Here is an 18631-nt window from a genome sequence, read left to right as displayed (position 1 = left end):
ATGATACTATATTTGTCTACCATTTAATGTAGATGTAATACTGCTCCCATTAGACACCGAAGATAAGCTCAATTTTTTCTTCAAGCAAAATTACTTCTAATTGACCTTTTGTGAAAGTTGGCCCATAATTAATTTATAATTAACCTATTTCAATTGTTATTAATGAATTTCATTTATATGAGGAGGCTATTAGAAGTAAATTTATCATCACGTCAATTCAATCCCTCATTATGAAGGGTTTCTAGAAATAAATTTGACATATAGAAAAAATATCTATCTTAGGTGACAAAGGATTATCAAAATAATAAAAAATTATAATAGTACACTAGTACTACTGATACTTTTTTCTTACAGAAACCCACGTTTTCCAGTTGTCATCAAACCCTTCAAATGAGAGGTAACATTTTGGGTTTTACCATACTGTCTCGTACAACTAGAAAATTCATGGAAGATGATACATTAACTCAATCGACTACTATCCTAACATTGTCCGTTATAAGGATTTTGGAAGACTAATTTTTGATGAAGGAATCAAACTGGTATAAATACTACATACTATCACTAAAAAAAGACGTCAACCAAGCACCTGGGATCTTGCATCCATCGTATGGACCAACACAAAAACTTAACTTGATAGAAAGAACAAGAGCATCAAAGTGTAGAACACGTGTCTTAAAATAAAATACCACCTATTGTCTCTTAGCTTGATGATAAAATTGTATTATGTGACAACAAACACAGAGAAGACATGTCGACCGCCACCATATTGTGAAGTGAACTCTTAATCACATGGCTATCATTGATTCCTAACGATTAGAAGAAATAGGATTTGCATGCGATGATTCATTTTCTTAATATCTCCATAGTCCAAGAGAAGCATGCATGCAAAATTAAAGAGAAACACCATATAATTTCTTGTAAATTTATTACAAAACTAAAGGTAACCTGACTAGTCTAAAGGGCTGAAATTTATGAGCTTCCATGTGTTCTGGTTACTCGGGACTTCCTCTAGTAACCATCCTTTGTATGTGCCATGTGAGTGTTGCTGTCAAAACCCACCGGCGGGCAGCGACGGGCAACACAATAGAGCCGGGAACAACCTAGGGCTGCGGCTGGCCGAGGTCCCTCCGAGCGACGGCCCGCAAAGCCTCTGGTACACACGTCCGATGCTGATGCAAGGGCGTGCCACCTGACCTATACCTGGTCAGGAAGGTGATGGAGATGCCTCGCTTAGTTTCCTGCATGGCATACACGTAAACATTAAATACGAGCCTCGATCGGCTCTCAGGTTATCCTGTGAATCGGCTCAAGGAGCCGATCCACCCATGATTCGTACGAGGTGCACGAATATATGGTGGTCCTGCTTGATCAAGATAAAGCTAATTCGATCTACGACGATATAGGGTTTTCACCGCATAATCGGATCATCCTACTCACGATTGGGCCTCGCGGCCACGCACGGTGATCGTAAGCTGATCCTAGATAGGGCCTAAAAACCAACACGAGGTTGATCCCCGGAACATCCTGCCTAGGACTAGCAAACGACACCCTACGTGCCGCTGGATCCTCCAACCCTTTGTAAGGCCTAACTATTGCAGATATTAAACTAATCCTTGATGAACAAGGAGCAACCGTAATGTGGTGACCCTGCATACCACTGCATGTTGTAGTATGCCAGTCGTTGATATAACATTCGCAAAGTACCATTCCGCAAATATTACATCCCTCAGAGTAGTACAACAGAACATAGCAAGGTCCATAACTCATTCACATATTATTACAATCATCATACACAAGTCGTCTTGGAGTTCCTCTTGGGTCCTAAGAGGATAACTCCTGGGTTCGAGGCGAACCCAACTTAACTTACAATACCATTGTCTCATTAAACTAAACATGGATTTATTCGAGCAGCTATATAGTAAGAGTTCGCGCTGCTCGGCGACTACTACTCCTCCTGATATCTTTAGGCTTGTTCTCCTCCGGAAGCCTCCCCGAATCCGTAGACTATGATGTAGTCTACGCCTTCAACACCTCTTGAGAGGTCTGGTTCCTCGTAGCCGATGATCTCGGCTCCATCATGGTTGTCGTTGTCCTCCTCCAGATGGTTCAGACAATCTAAGCATGGGATTTAAGAGTGGTATGAGTACGAGCGTACTCAACAAGTTCATTATAGATAAGAGGTGTTTTATGCACTAGCTACGATATTAAACCAGAAAGTCTAATACCAATGCAAATTTTGATAAACATTTCTTCAAGAGATTGCTTTTATTTCAAAGAGCTATGTCCGTCAGCCTTCACCGGTTTACTAGAACTTCATGGAGCTCCTTTCCGGCCGCGTTCGCAGTTTCTCAATCCCGGAACAGGGAGTGACAGGTCACAGTTCTTACGCTCTGCAGAGGTGTGTTGCTTTACCCATAAGAGATCTTAACCTTGGTGCCAACCGGGTAGCTTTCCCGTCCACACTTCCTTAGGTGTGAGGCCCGGTATAAGGTCTAGCCAATCATGTTCCTCCGCTACCTCGAACACCCACCCTTTGTTGCATACCCCGACCCTGGGTCCTCGTCGGTCCTCTTATACCACTTAAGGATGGACCCCGACCACGACAACAGTTTGGGACTCGTTAACCAAACTCCTTCGCCGGTAGCTGCAACCCATCATAGACCGCAATACCGTGGGGACTTTAGGCTTCCCCAGCCCACCGCTTGCACTTCGAGCGACAAGTGTCTACGGACTATGCCGTGGGGACTTAAGGCTTCCCCAGCCTACCGCTTGCCCTGACAGATACAAGTGTCTACGGTAAAGCGCATCCGTTGATGAACGAGAGGTGGAAACACTTTTGACTACTCCGTCCCACTCCGGATCTTATGGTTAACACGGATATTACGGCACAAGAATCACAGGCGACATTTGTTGTTTAATCCTAGATGGATATAAGCCCGTGCAATGGAACCTCCACCATATCAACACAATCCATGGTTCCATTGCCCACCACATAGTCATATTCATAGTTATGAAAGTAGTGGTTTTGATTTTTGTGCAATAGTGATAACCATATTACTTTGCAAGTAATTTGATAAAAATACTCAAATGACATGAGCAAGTGATGAACTTGCCTGAACACTGCAAAGTTCTGCAGTTGGAAGGTATGGACTGACCCTTGTCCTCTTGTTCTAAAAAATAGCATCATTGTCCGATAAGGGCAATGGTTAAAGAAGCAATTATGCATGATTCCATTTTTAGGGTTTGTTCCCCCCTTCCGATGTCGTTATTATTTCATGTGAGAGGTTAATACTAAGAATAAATTTGGAGATATTATATTTAGAGTAAATACAACCTTGAAATGTTTTCAAGATGTTTTTCTAGTCCAAAATACTTTATGTACTTATTTTCATTATTGAAAATAAAAGGTGTGATTTAAATGATTATTTAAATCATCAAATTTGAACTTATTTTTATTTAACTTCAAAAATTCTATTTCATATTTTATTATGATAGAGATTTTTATACTGAGTGGTTTTCATATTTTTAATTATTTTTTTGGAGCTTTTAAACATTTGGTATGAATTTTCAAAGTTTCAGTATTTATAGAATTTGTGAAATACCAAATTTGCCCCTGGGCCCACCTGTCAGTGGAGCCCAGTGGGTTGGGTTAGACCAGCTCGGGTCCAACCGACCCGAGCGGTCGCTCACTCCCCTTCCCCACCACGCCGCCTCGACGAACCCTAATCCCCTTCTCTCTGGCGACCTGTGTCGCCCTCGCCGTCGCCGGCTGATTCCGGCGAACTCCGACCGCCATGGCCCTCGCCATGGGGCGCAATCGAACCGCCTCGTGACGCCGGTCCTTCTCATCCGCGTCGATCTGGAACTGGCGTTGCTCCAGCTCATCCCCGACCCCCTCGCCGTGGCTAGGGTTACGGGATCCGTGGCGATCTCGCTGCTTCCAGAGGTTCCAGGCGTGATGGAGCCGCCGTGGGCCTCACCGCAGTGGTGCGGGATGCTGCGGCGCTTGTCTGAGCGTGGCCTGGCCTGGCCAGGTGCTACCGTGCACTCGGCACGCGCCGCCGTGGCCGCCATGGCCGCGACTATTGTCTGCTCGCCTCGGGTACGTGCGCCACTCTCTCTCTCTCTCTATCTTTCTCTCCCTACTGTCCTTCTTCTCCCATCCTCTAGCTCTGGCCACGGCTACTCCATCTCGTGGAGATGCCTGCCGTGCTGCTGCGCTGCTGCTGCGCCTAGCTAGCTGTGCTTGCGCTGCGATGCTTGCTGTTGCTGTGCGCATGCTGCTAAGTGCTACTGCTATCTCTGTGTAAGAATTTCTAGCCTAAGCACTTGCTGTGCTAGTACTGCTTGCTTAATTCCATTCTTGTGCCTCTGTTCTTGTTGATAATCTTGCCAGATCCTCAAGTGTGTTCATTTCAATTGCTATGGCTTGATTATAGTGTATAGTTCTTGCATAATTTCAAGTGCCTGAGCTACTGTGGCTAATTCTTGTGCTCATATTCATGAGCATGCTCATCTGAGCATTGCTGTTGGCTTACTGGTATGATTAAAGGATGAGCACTAAGTGGTTTATTTGTTTATTATGATCCAGTGGTTCATCAAACCTTTGATGTGCTTCTGGATACAATTATAAAGTTATTGATTGATTATCTGTGATGCAATTCCTTAAGCAATGTGTCTGTTTATTTTATATGGTCAATATAATGCTAGAATTGGGTTCTAGCATGCTTTAGCAAGCTCTGGTGATCCAGTGATCAACAGCTGCTTGATCAATGCTTGCTTTATTTACTGCCTATGCCTGTTTGGCCTTAGTCTGGTGACTGTGCATCACCAGGCCTTGTGCTGGTGTGTGCTGTGGTTGGCTCAAGCAATTGTTGTTGCTTCCAGTGATCTATTGGATCATGAGTAAGTGTTCCAGTTTCTGGTGATCTATCTCTTTCATTTATCTGTAAAGCTTATCCTTGTTTATTGGATAAATGAGATGAACTGCTTGCAGTGATGACTCTTATAATTTGTTTAATTGAGCTAGAGGGATGCCAACATTAGTTGGGGACCCTAGCTCCACTTTGAACCCATTCTGGGTGATGATATTTGTGCTAGACTTGATGGTTTGGCTGTTTTAGGGTTTGAGGTGACCCTGGCAGTAGTCATGTGCTACCCCAGGGTAGCTCCCCTCTTGTTGGCTTGCTGTGGCTCACCAAATGCTTTCTGGGTGATCCATTTAGTGGATTATTACCAGTAGCTCTTGATGTTGAAATCAAAATTAGACAATGATTTGTCTAAGTCTGATGGCCTGAATAGCTGTAGGTGCTAAGTGTGTATCTAGGCTAACTTGTGCTCTCATCTCTTGCTGGATTCCTTCAGTTATGCAATAAGTGTCATAGCTGTTGTTCCCTTTAGATGATTAACCAGTGGCCTCTCTACTCTAGCTTGCACCATATGGCTTAGTAGCCAGATGATGACACAAACAGGGTACTCACACCCTTTTGCTTCTGTGGGTTTGATGCACATGCTTATTTATGAACAAAACCATCTGGTTTGTTCATGTTGAGTTGTATACCTCACTCCAGCTCCTAGATTTTGATGTTGGTGTAGAGGTTTTTCTTCAGTGTTGATCTGCTGGTTGAGTTGCTTGCCCTGCTCCTCCTGGCTAGCTGATGCTTGATCTATTCCATGATTTGTTGCTTAGCAGTAAGCAGTTCTTGGTGGAACTGTCTCTGGTGGGTTTTGGCTAGCTATGTGTTCTTCCTGTTCTTGAGTTCTTACCCTGGGAGATTCTGCCGATGATCAGCTAGGGTTTGCTGGTGGAAAAGCTTTTATACCAACCAGTACCCTGCTTCATTGGTCGACAGCACAACCATGTCACTTAGGTGACTCTCCCCTGGTCTGTGTGTGTTGTGAGACATGCAGCTATCCCTGTGAGCTGCCTGTGTGCTTCATAGGTTGGGACTTGGTCCTTTGGCTTGACACCCTGGCAGTGTTTGAGTTATCCTCTCAATTTGATCATATTTGCTAACCTGCCAAGTGGTTTTACCACTTGGCATAATCCCTATTTTCTTGTCTTTGTTGTCTTCCTATGCAGGTTTAAGGAAATGATCAAGAAGTTCAATCAAGTGATGTCCAAGAAAATCATGAAGATTTTCTTATCTAGTTTAGCCATTTACAATATCTTTGTAATTTTCATTTTCTATTTTCTATTTATTCAATTCTTGTAATGTGTTGTAATATTTTATATTTCAATTCTGGGTATTGTAAAGACAATGTATCTTGTGTGATTATTAATAAAGCTCAAAGTTTCCTTAATGAGCTTTACTAAATAAATGTAATGTTTATATTCTTGATTATTAATATTTGTTTAATGAATTACCTCAATTTTGAATTATGAGATATTCATATGATGTTTAAATTTGAAATTCAAATTCAACCTTGGTTTGAATTCAACCATGTCATATCATTTGGAATTCAATCAAGCAACTCTCCTCTCTCTTCTCAAAACCCTAAACTAGTGAAGTGAGAAACAAGTTTGTCGCACTCTCAAAACCCTAACCCTGTAAGGTGTCGAGAGAGAAACTTGTCCCCCTTCGATGCAGTTTTTGTTTAAAAGCGCGAAATTTCCCCAGAATTTACTATGCAATGCACATCCCTTTCTAAAATCTACCCCTCGATCGTCTCTAAACCTGGGACATTACAGCCTTTCCCCCTTAAAGAAAACTTCGTCCCGAAGTTGTGGTTGGAATACCTGAACAGCTCGGGGTATGTTTTCCTTAGGTCTTCCTCTTTTTCCCAGGTGGCTTCCCTCTCGGGGTGGTGCTTCCATTGTATCTTGCAATACTTGATCGCCTTATTTCTGAGTTGTTTCCAGCTTTCCTCGAGAATCTTGGCTGGCTTCTCGATGTATGTCAAGTCTGGTTGTAACTCGAGCTCCTCATGTGATATTGGTTCATCTGGGGTCTTCAAACATTTCCGAAGTTGTGACACATGGAATACATTATGAACTTGAGCTAACCTTCCCGGTAGATCCAACTCAAAGGCTAAACCTCGATTCTGACTCAGTATCTTGAAAGGTCCTATATATCTAGGACTGAGTTTCCCTTTTACTCCAAATCTCTGGAGTCCTTTCATCGAGCTTACCTTAAGATAAACCATGTCTCCAACTTGTGGCTCCCACGTCCTTCTCTTCTGATCGGCGTAACTCTTTTGCCGACTCTGGGCTATCTTGAGCCTGTCTCTGATAATGTCAATGATTTGTTGTTTTTCCTTGACATAATCAGGGTTGAACTCTTTGCTTGCTCCGGCTTCATACCAACATATTGGTGATCTACACCTCCTCCCATACAGAGCTTCAAATGGTGCCATCTTGATGCTGCTTTGGTAACTATTGTTGTATGAAAACTCTGCTAAAGGTAGATGCTCCTCCCATGATCCTCCGAAGTCTAGGGCACAAGCCCTAAGCATATCTTCTAAGATCTGATTGGTTCTCTCAGTTTGTCCGCCTGTTTGTGGGTGATACGCGGTACTATAATCTAACTTGGATCCTAAAGCTTCGTGAAGCTGCTTCCAGAATGCTGATGTGAACACGGATCCTCGATCCGACACTATCTTCTTAGGTACTCCATGCTTACTTACGATCTCTTTGATGTAAAGATCGATAAGTTTCTCTCCTTTATCCTGCTGGTTTACCGCTAAGAAGTGTGCACTTTTCGTCAACCGGTCCACGATTACCCATATCATGTCCTTCTTTTTATTGGTCATGGGTAGTCCGGTGATGAAATCCATCCCTATCTCCTCCCATTTCCACTCTGGAATAGGTAGAGGTTGTAACTTCCCTGCCGGACTCTGATGTTCAGCCTTCACTCGCTGGCAGGTATGGCATTCTGCCACATATTGCGCTATCTCCCTCTTCATGTTATTCCACCAGAATAGTTCCTTTAAATCCATGTACATCTTTGTACTTCCCGGATGTATGGAATATGGTGTTTGATGAGCTTCCCGGAGTATTACTTCCTTAATTTCAGCAATATCCGGAACGCAAATTCTTTTCTGGAACCACAAAGATCCAGATTCTCCTCGGTGAAATTCTGATGGTCTTCCCTCATCTATTCTTCTCATCTCTTCTACGATGAATGGATCGTCCAACTGACCCATCATTATCTCATTCTTCAAGTTGACATTCAACTCATCGGCTACTTGCAACGCCGATAATCCTTCATGGGCTTCCTTCTCCCAAAGTTGTATTTGGGCTTGGCTTATTTCCTTCCTCAACTCCGGTGATATTTCTTGTTCCACTCCTCCGGTACTCTTCCTACTCAGGGCATCTGCGACAACATTAGCCTTCCCTGGTGTGTAATTGATTGTCAGATCATAATCCTTAATCAATTCTAGCCATCTTTTCTGCCTCATGTTGAGTTCCTTCTGAGTGAAGAAATATTTGAGGCTTTTATGGTCTGTATAGAGCTCACACTTAGCTCCATAGAGAAAATGTCTCCATGTTTTTAATGCAAACACGACCGCTGCTAATTCCAAGTCATGTGTTGGATAGTTCACTTCATGAGTTCTGAGTTGCCTCGATCCATAAGATATCACTTTCCGATCTTGCATGAGTACGCAACCCAATCCATGTTTGGATGCATCACAGTACACGGTGTAATCCTTGCCAACTTCCGGAACTGCTAACACCGGTGCCGTGGTGAGTTTCTCCTTCAGAGTTTGAAAACTCTTCTCACACTCCTCTGACCACACGAATGGTGTGTTCTTTCTTAACAGCTTTGTCATTGGTCCTGCTATCTTGGAGAATCCTTCAATGAATCTCCGATAATATCCTGCCACTCCAAGGAATCCTCGGATTTCCTTGACAGTCTTGGGTGCTTCCCATTCTAAAACTGCTGCTACCTTGCTCGGGTTGACAGCGATTCCATCTTTACTAATGACATGACCAAGAAATTCCACTTGATCTAGCCAAAATTCACACTTACTGAGTTTGGCATAAAGTTGGTGTTCCCTTAGTGTTTGCAATACTAACCTCAAATGATCGGCATGTTCTGCCTTGTTCTTGGAATATATCAAGATATCATCGATGAATACGATGACAAACTTGTCTAGATATGGCATGAAAATCTTATTCATGAGGTTCATGAATATTGCTGGGGCATTGGTCAATCCAAAAGGTACTACAAGGTATTCATGGTGTCCATACCTTGAGACAAAGGCAGTTTTCGGAACGTCCTCCTTCTTGATCTTTATCTGGTGATAACCCGATCTTAGATCAATCTTGGAAAAGACTCCCGCTCCTCTAACCTGATCAAATAGATCTTGTATCCTTGGAAGTGGATACTTGTTCTTGATTGTGACGTTGTTTAGATTCCTGTAGTCTCCGCACATCCTTCTTCCTCCATCCCTTTTATCTACGAAGATCACAGGTGATCCCCATGGTGAAACACTCTCCTGAATGAATCCCTTTTGTTCTAAGTCATCCAATTGCTCCTTAAGTTCCTTCAGTTCCTTAGGCCCCATTTTATATGGTGCTTTAGCAATTGGAGCTGTTCCTGGGATTAAGTCGATAGTGAATTCTATCTCCCTATCTGGTGGCATACTGTAATTCCTTGAGAAACACATCCTGGAACTCATTTACTACAGGTATATCTTCTAACTTTACCTCCTTCATGCTATTCAGCTGTAGCTCCACTTCAATCTGTGTATGTTTGTCGCCTTGGTAGATCATTCTACTTCCATCGGGGCTTTTCAATGACACCGTCTTGTTTACACAGTCGATCAATGCTCCATTAGCTTCTAACCAGTTCATACCAAGAATGACATCAATGTCCTTCATCGGTAAAATGAACAGGTCCGCGTCAAACGCGCACTTATTGATCATAATGACTTGTTTTTGTTTGGCATGGGTTACTAATATCGTTCCCCCCGCAGAAAGTATGGTTATGGGTGTATCTAACTTAGTGCAACTAATCCCATGTTTGATGATGAATTGTTGAGAAATGAATGATGTAGTTGCACCAGTATCGAAAAGTACTTTGCCAGGATGAGTGAGTATCTGAAGCGTACCTATCACCGCCTGGTCAGAGTTGACCACCTCCTCCAGACTGGTACAGTTCAGCTTGCCGAAGGGCTTCTTATTCTTCCAATTCCCTCCGGTGTTTCCTCGATTTCCTCCTCCTCCACTATTCTTCTTGGGACAGTCCTTCAGCATGTGCCCCTCCTGACGACACCCAAAGCATATGATCTTGGGTTTCTTACAATCCTTCATGACATGTCCTTTTAAACCACAGGAATGGCATATAATCTGATTTGCAGACTGATATCCTTGGTTCCTCCTCTGATTGCTGTTGTTGTTGTTGTTGTTGTTATACCGTGGCTTGAAACTCAAGCTGGTATTGGGCTTGTTACTAACAAACCTCTTAGGCTCATACTTGGCCTTCTTCCTCTTCTCTTCTTGCAGTTGTTTAAAGTCATCTTCAAGAGTGATGGCTGCATCCACCAACTCTTGGAATTCCGTTGCTCTCATCATCCGTAGCTGCACCTTAAACTGGGGACTTAACCCCCTCAGAAATCTCTTCTTCTTCTTGTCCTCGGTATTGACTTCCTCAACAGCATACCGGGACAGCTTTGAAAACTCCCTGACATAAGTCAAGATTGCCTTATCCTTCTGCTCGAGACTCTCAAACTCTCGACGCTTCAGTTCCACAATACTTTCAGGGACATTGGATTCCCTGAACTTCCTTGCAAACTCCTCCCAGGTGAATACCTTTCCTGCCGGATACACGGCTACAATGTTGTCCCACCATGATGCGGCAGGTCCACATAGCAGATGGGTAGCATATCGGACCTTCTCTTGGTCATTGCATCCAACAGTGTTGAGCTTGCGCTCAGTATCCATCAGCCAATCTTCCGCGTCCATTGGCTCTGGCGCGTATGCGAAGGATATCGGCTTGGTGTTTTGGAAGTCTGCTAATGTGACTCCCTGGTTCTCAGGTCTCTCCACCCTATTCTGCTGCATCAGATCCTGAAGGAATTTGTTCTGCAGCTCCAATGTTACACGCTGCCTCTCTTCCGCCAGTTGCATGTACTGGATGAAGTTTTGCTGCGTCATGGGTGGTGGTGGTGGTGGAAACTGATCTCTGGCTGCACCCTCAGCCTCTTCTTTTTTCCTTTGCTTCGCGCTCCATGCGCTGCGCTTCAGTCTCGTTTCCTAACGTTCCCGACATATTCCCCTAGTTCTGCAACACAAGATGATACTCATAATTACTCCATGCGCAAGTTTTCTGAGCTCAACTTTGTGCACAGAACTAGTCACACAATGGAAATCAAGAAGCAAATCCAAATCATACAAAACATATACCCTGTATATACATACATAAGTGGTCTTATTACAATACTCAAGTCGATGTGAGTATGCAAACTCACTTATTAAAGTATATGTACAAATTTATACAAATATTACAAACTATAATACACGTGGTACTTGTGTATTATAGCCACGCCTCCCTTGGTGGACTTCTATTCGGTCTTCACTCCCGATACATTCCAGGCTTCCATCCGGTCGAACGTGTCGTCCTCCTGATAGACCCTGGAACGTAAGGTCTCCCCGTTGGCTTGTAGTCCGAATCCGATGATGACCCTAAGGAGAAATCAGTGTTCACAAACTGATCGTTGAGTGCATCATAGTCCACCCATCGGGTGTACTCTCCTGTAGGCCCACCATAAGGGTTACCAAAACCCATACCCGACTCAACCTGTGTCGGATATCCTCCATCCACTCCTTCATTACTAGGATAACTCTGGTTCTGGGTGGTTGCATCATCATTCATCTCTCCATCATAATACTCAGTAGTACTATGGGTTCCAGTATCACTACCCCAACGCCAACCCCTAGAATTCTCGATCGGAGTCTCGGAACGCTGGTTGTTTCCGGATTCCGCTCCGCCTTCGTATCCCCCATAGGAACTATTCAGGTAGTTCCCAGGTGTAGTAGGTGTAGGTTCACGTGCAAGTGGATCAAAGCTGATGTAGTCACCAGCTGAATAAACTGGTGTGTGCACTACATTCTCCATAGGTTCTTTCCCCCTGCTCTCCTCCTTGGGTTCGGTAAATTCCTCTAGCATCGTATCAATAGCTCCTATCAGATGATGATTCAGCTGAAAGAGTAATGATATGAAGTTACGGCTATTATCCATATATTTTGCCGCTGCTATGGGTTTGCGTTTGGCGTATTTGTAGTGGTTGAGCATGGGATCTTCTTCCTCCTGATTATGGGGAATATGGGAAAACTCGGAATCCATAAGCTCTTTTGTCTTATGTTCCCGTATGTCGGTTATGGCTCTCATAACAGCTATATGATAGGCTGTGTTGGTTGTCCTAGCTTCTCCAGCTGGCATGACTACGCTCATTCCCAAAGATTCGGGAAGTCGCAGTCCTACTCTGCACTTGGCCAACACCGGTCCATCATAGAACATGTACTTCTTTACTGGAATCTGGGGATCACACCCAAATTCCAGCAACATGGCTCGTAGGATATCAGCAAGTCCTCCTTGGTATTCGTTCAGTGTGGAATCCATAACTTTCACGTTTCTTCCCGGTCGTGCACTTGCCATGTTGGCTGTAGAAATAGAAAGATTATAAGATTAGTAATAATGCATCATAATAGAGATAATAAAGAATTATCGCACTAAAAGATATGATTGTTGTATTCTCAATTGAATATACACCATATTTTTAGAGAATTCTTTACTAATCCTATTTGACTCCTAACGTTTAGTCCCATTTACTAGGTTCCAACCTAAGGTCAAAGCTTTTGCTCTGATACCAACTGTGGTGACCCTGCATACCACTGCATGTTGTAGTATGCCAGTCGTTGATATAACATTCGCGAAGTACCATTCCGCAAATATTACATCCCTCAGAGTAGTACAACAGAACATAGCAAGGTCCATAACTCATTCACATATTATTACAATCATCATACACAAGTCATCTTGGAGTTCCTCTTGGGTCCTAAGAGGATAACTCCTGGGTTCGAGGCGAACCCAACTTAACTTACAATACCATTGTCTCATTAAACTAAACATGGATTTATTCGAGCAGCTATATAGTAAGAGTTCGCGCTGCTCGGCGACTACTACTCCTCCTGATATCTTTAGGCTTGTTCTCCTCTGGAAGCCTCCCCGGATCCGTAGACTATGATGTAGTCTACGCCTTCAACACCTCAAGAGAGGTCTGGTTCCTCGTAGCCGATGATCTCGGCTCCATCATGGTTGTCGTTGTCCTCCTCCAGATGGTTCAGACAATCTAAGCATGGGATTTAAGAGTGGTATGAGTACGAGCGTACTCAACAAGTTCATTATAGATAAGAGGTGTTTTATGCACTAGCTACGATATTAAACCAGAAAGTCTAATACCAATGCAAATTTTGATAAACATTTCTTCAAGAGATTGCTTTTATTTCAAAGAGCTATGTCCGTCAGCCTTCACCGGTTTACTAGAACTTCATGGAGCTCCTTTCCGGCCGCGTTCGCAGTTCCTCAATCCCGGAACAGGGAGTGATAGGTCACAGTTCTTATGCTCTGCAGAGGTGTGTTGCTTTACCCATAAGAGATCTTAACCTTGGTGCCAACCGGGCAGCTTTCCCGTCCACACTTCCTTAGGTGTGAGGCCCGGTATAAGGTCTAGTCAATCATGTTCCTCCGCTACCTCGAACACCCACCCTTTGTTGCATACCCCGACCCTGGGTCCTCGTCGGTCCTCTTATACCACTTAAGGATGGACCCCGACCACGACAACAGTTTGGGACTCGTTAACCAAACTCCTTCGCCGGTAGCTGCAACCCATCATAGACCGCAATACCGTGGGGACTTTAGGCTTCCCCAGCCCACCGCTTGCACTTCGAGCGACAAGTGTCTACGGACTATGCCGTGGGGACTTAAGGCTTCCCCAGCCTACCGCTTGCCCTGACAGATACAAGTGTCTACGGTAAAGTGCATCCGTTGATGAACGAGAGGTGGAAACACTTTTGACTACTCCGTCCCACTCCGGATCTTATGGTTAACACGGATATTACGGCACAAGAATCATCTTACATTTGTTGTTTAATCCTAGATGGATATAAGCCCGTGCAATGGAACCTCCACCATATCAACACAATCCATGGTTCCATTGCCCACCACATAGTCATATTCATAGTTATGAAAGTAGTGGTTTTGATTTTTGTGCAGTAGTGATAACCATATTACTTTGCAAGTAATTTGATAAAAATACTCAAATGACATGAGCAAGTGATGAACTTGCCTGAACACTGCAAAGTTCTGCAGTTGGAAGGTATGGACTGACCCTTGTCCTCTTGTTCTGAAAAATAGCATCATTGTCCGATAAGGGCAATGGTTAAAGAAGCAATTATGCATGATTCCATTTTTAGGGTTTGTTCCCCCCTTCCGATGTCGTTATTATTTCATGTGAGAGGTTAATACTAAGAATAAATTTGGAGATATTATATTTAGAGTAAATACAACCTTGAAATGTTGTCAAGATGTTTTTCTAGTCCAAAATACTTTATGTACTTATTTTCATTATTGAAAATAAAAGGTGTGATTTAAATGATTATTTAAATCATCAAATTTGAACTTATTTTTGTTTAACTTCAAAAATTCTATTTCATATTTTATTATGATAGATATTTTTATACTGAGTGGTTTTCATATTTTTAATTATTTTTTTGGAGCTTTTAAACATTTGGTATGAATTTTCAAAGTTTCAGTATTTATAGAATTTGTGAAATACCAAATTTGCCCCTGGGCCCACCTGTCAGTGGAGCCCAGTGGGTTGGGTTAGACCAGCTCGGGTCCAACCGACCCGAGCGGTCGCTCACTCCCCTTCCCCACCACGCCGCCTCGACCCTTCTCTCTGGCGACCTGTGTCGCCCTCGCCGTCGCCGGCTGATTCCGGCGAACTCCGACCGCCATGGCCCTCGCCATGGGGCGCAATCGAACCGCCTCGTGACGCCGGTCCTTCTCATCCGCGTCGATCTGGAACTGGCGTTGCTCCAGCTCATCCCCGACCCCCTCGCCGTGGCTAGGGTTACGGGATCCGTGGCGATCTCGCTGCTTCCAGAGGTTCCAGGCGTGATGGCGCCGCCGTGGGCCTCGCCGCAGTGGTGCGGGATGCTGCGGCGCTTGTCTGAGCGTGGCCTGGCCTGGCCAGGTGCTACCGTGCACTCGGCATGCGCCGCCGTGGCTGCCATGGCCGCGACTATTGTCTGCTCGCCTCGGGTACGTGCGCCACTCTCTCTCTCTCTCTCTATCTTTCTCTCCCTACTGTCCTTCTTCTCCCATCCTCTAGCTCTGGCCACGGCTACTCCATCTCGTGGAGATGCCTGCCGTGCTGCTGCGCTGCTGCTGCGCCTAGCTAGCTGTGCTTGCTGCTGCGATGCTTGCTGTTGCTGTGCGCATGCTGCTAAGTGCTACTGTTATCTCTGTGTAAGAATTTCTAGCCTAAGCACTTGCTGTGCTAGTACTGCTTGCTTAATTCCATTCTTGTGCCTCTGTTCTTGTTGATAATCTTGCCAGATCCTCAAGTGTGTTCATTTCAATTGCTATGGCTTGATTATAGTGTATAGTTCTTGCATAATTTCAAGTGCCTGAGCTACTGTGGCTAATTCTTGTGCTCATATTCATGAGCATGCTCATCTGAGCATTGCTGTTGGCTTACTGGTATGATTAAAGGATGAGCACTAAGTGGTTTATTTGTTTATTATGATCCAGTGGTTCATCAAACCTTTGATGTGCTTCTGGATACAATTATAAAGTTATTGATTGATTATCTGTGATGCAATTCCTTAAGCAATGTGTCTGTTTATTTTATATGGTCAATATAATGCTAGAATTGGGTTCTAGCATGCTTTAGCAAGCTCTGGTGATCCAGTGATCAACAGCTGCTTGATCAATGCTTGCTTTATTTACTGCCTATGCCTGTCTGGCCTTAGTCTGGTGACTGTGCATCACCAGGCCTTGTGCTGGTGTGTGCTGTGGTTGGCTCAAGCAATTGTTGTTGCTTCCAGTGATCTATTGGATCATGAGTAAGTGTTCCAGTTTCTGGTGATCTATCTCTTTCATTTATCTGTAAAGCTTATCCTTGTTTATTGGATAAATGAGATGAACTGCTTGCAGTGATGACTCTTATAATTTGTTTAATTGAGCTAGAGGGATGCCAACATTAGTTGGGGACCCTAGCTCCACTTTGAACCCATTCTGGGTGATGATATTTGTGCTAGACTTGATGGTTTGGCTGTTTTAGGGTTTGAGGTGACCCTGGCAGTAGTCATGTGCTGCCCCAGGGTAGCTCCCCTCTTGTTGGCTTGCTGTGGCTCACCAAATGCTTTCTGGGTGATCTATTTAGTGGATTATTACCAGTAGCTCTTGATGTTGAAATCAAAATTAGACAATGATTTGTCTAAGTCTGATGGCCTGCATAGCTGTAGGTGCTAAGTGTGTATCTAGGCTAACTTGTGCTCTCATCTCTTGCTGGATTCCTCCAGTTATGCAATAAGTGTCATAGCTGTTGTTCCCTTTAGATGATTAACCAGTGGCCTCTCTACTCTAGCTTGCACCATATGGCTTAGTAGCCAGATGATGACACAAACAGGGTACTCACACCCTTTTGCTTCTGTGGGTTTGATGCACATGCTTATTTATGAACAAAACCATCTGGTTTGTTCATGTTGAGTTGTATACCTCACTCCAGCTCCTAGATTTTGATGTTGGTGTAGAGGTTTTTCTTCAGTGTTGATCTGCTGGTTGAGTTGCTTGCCCTGCTCCTCCTGGCTAGCTGATGCTTGATCTATTCCATGATTTGTTGCTCAGCAGCAAGCAGTTCTTGGTGGAACTGTCTCTGGTGGGTTTTGACTAGCTATGTGTTCTTCCTGTTCTTGAGTTCTTACCCTGGGAGATTCTGCCGATGATCAGCTAGGGTTTGCTGGTGGAAAAGCTTTTATACCAACCAGTACCCTGCTTCATTGGTCGACAGCACAACCATGTCACTTAGGTGACTCTCCCCTGGTCTGTGTGTGTTGTGAGACATGCAGCTATCCCTGTGAGCTGCCTGTGTGCTTCATAGGTTGGGACTTGGTCCTTTGGCTTGACACCCCGGCAGTGTTTGAGTTATCCTCTCAATTTGATCATATTTGCTAACCTGCCAAGTGGTTTTACCACTTGGCATAATCCCTATTTTATTGTCTTTGTTGTCTTCCTATGCAGGTTTAAGGAAATGATCAAGAAGTTCAATCAAGTGATGTCCAAGAAAATCATGAAGATTTTCTTATCTAGTTTAGCCATTTACAATATCTTTGTAATTTTCATTTTCTATTTTCTATTTATTCAATTCTTGTAATGTGTTGTAATATTTTATATTTCAATTCTGGGTATTGTAAAGACAATGTATCTTGTGTGATTATTAATAAAGCTCAAAGTTTCCTTAATGAGCTTTACTAAATAAATGTAATGTTTATATTCTTGATTATTAATATTTGTTTAATGAATTACCTCAATTTTGAATTATGAGATATTCATATGATGTTTAAATTTGAAATTCAAATTCAACCTTGGTTTGAATTCAACCATGTCATATCATTTGGAATTCAATCAAGCAACTCTCCTCTCTCTTCTCAAAACCCTAAACTAGTGAAGTGAGAAACAAGTTTGTCGCACTCTCAAAACCCTAACCCTGTAAGGTGTCGAGAGAGAAACTTGTCCCCCTTCGATGCAGTTTTTGTTTAAAAGCGCGAAATTTCCCCAGAATTTACTATGCAATGCACATCCCTTTCTAAAATCTACCCCTCGATCGTCTCTAAACCTGGGACATTACACGTAACGGATCGGATCTACTAAATAATGATCAAGCGGGGTGCCGCCCCTACAGCTAAGATAGGTGTAAGGGCGGCTAGATATGCAAGGGTTGCACTACGATAGCATGTTATACGAAGAACTATGCTAACCCTAACACATCTATGATAACTACGTTGCTCGCCATCAAAAAGGCTTCAGTACGAGCAACGCATGAACAACATAAAGCTTGTGCTGCCTAGATCGCAAGATGCGATCTAGGCAGCATGTTGCTTACCGGTAGAAACCCTCGAGATGAAGAGTTGGCGATGCGCCGAGATTGATTGGTTGGTTGAACGTTGGTTGTTGTTTATTCCATAAACCCTAGATACATATTTATAGTCCAGGGGACTTTCTAATTTAGGCGTGCACCTAACCGTGCACGGGGAAAACTCTATCTAAGATACGATCTACTATATTACAGATATATGGGCAATCTAGCCCAACTTTGCATATAAGGCCGATCCACGTATTTCTTCCGTATATAATCTTCAAGCCCATCTTGATCGTGGCCCACCTCTGACTTGGTCAAATTCTGGTGATAACACATGCCCCCCTGGTTTTGGAATTATCAATTCCAAAATCACTCCGTTTTTTCTTCGTCGGGTCATGTCATGGCAGAGCAGAACCGTCGCAGCATTCTTCATCATGATGCCCTGTCTTCTCAACTATTCCGCGTGATTTGACCGTTGTCTTTGGGCACCGCCTCCTCGGAAACTGCTGTGGCATTGAATTTCTACTATAGCCCCTTTATT

This window comes from Lolium perenne, chromosome 7 (genome assembly GCF_019359855.2).
Source record: "Lolium perenne isolate Kyuss_39 chromosome 7, Kyuss_2.0, whole genome shotgun sequence".
NCBI classification, from domain to species: domain Eukaryota; kingdom Viridiplantae; phylum Streptophyta; class Magnoliopsida; order Poales; family Poaceae; genus Lolium; species Lolium perenne.
This window is presented reverse-complemented; position numbering follows the sequence as displayed.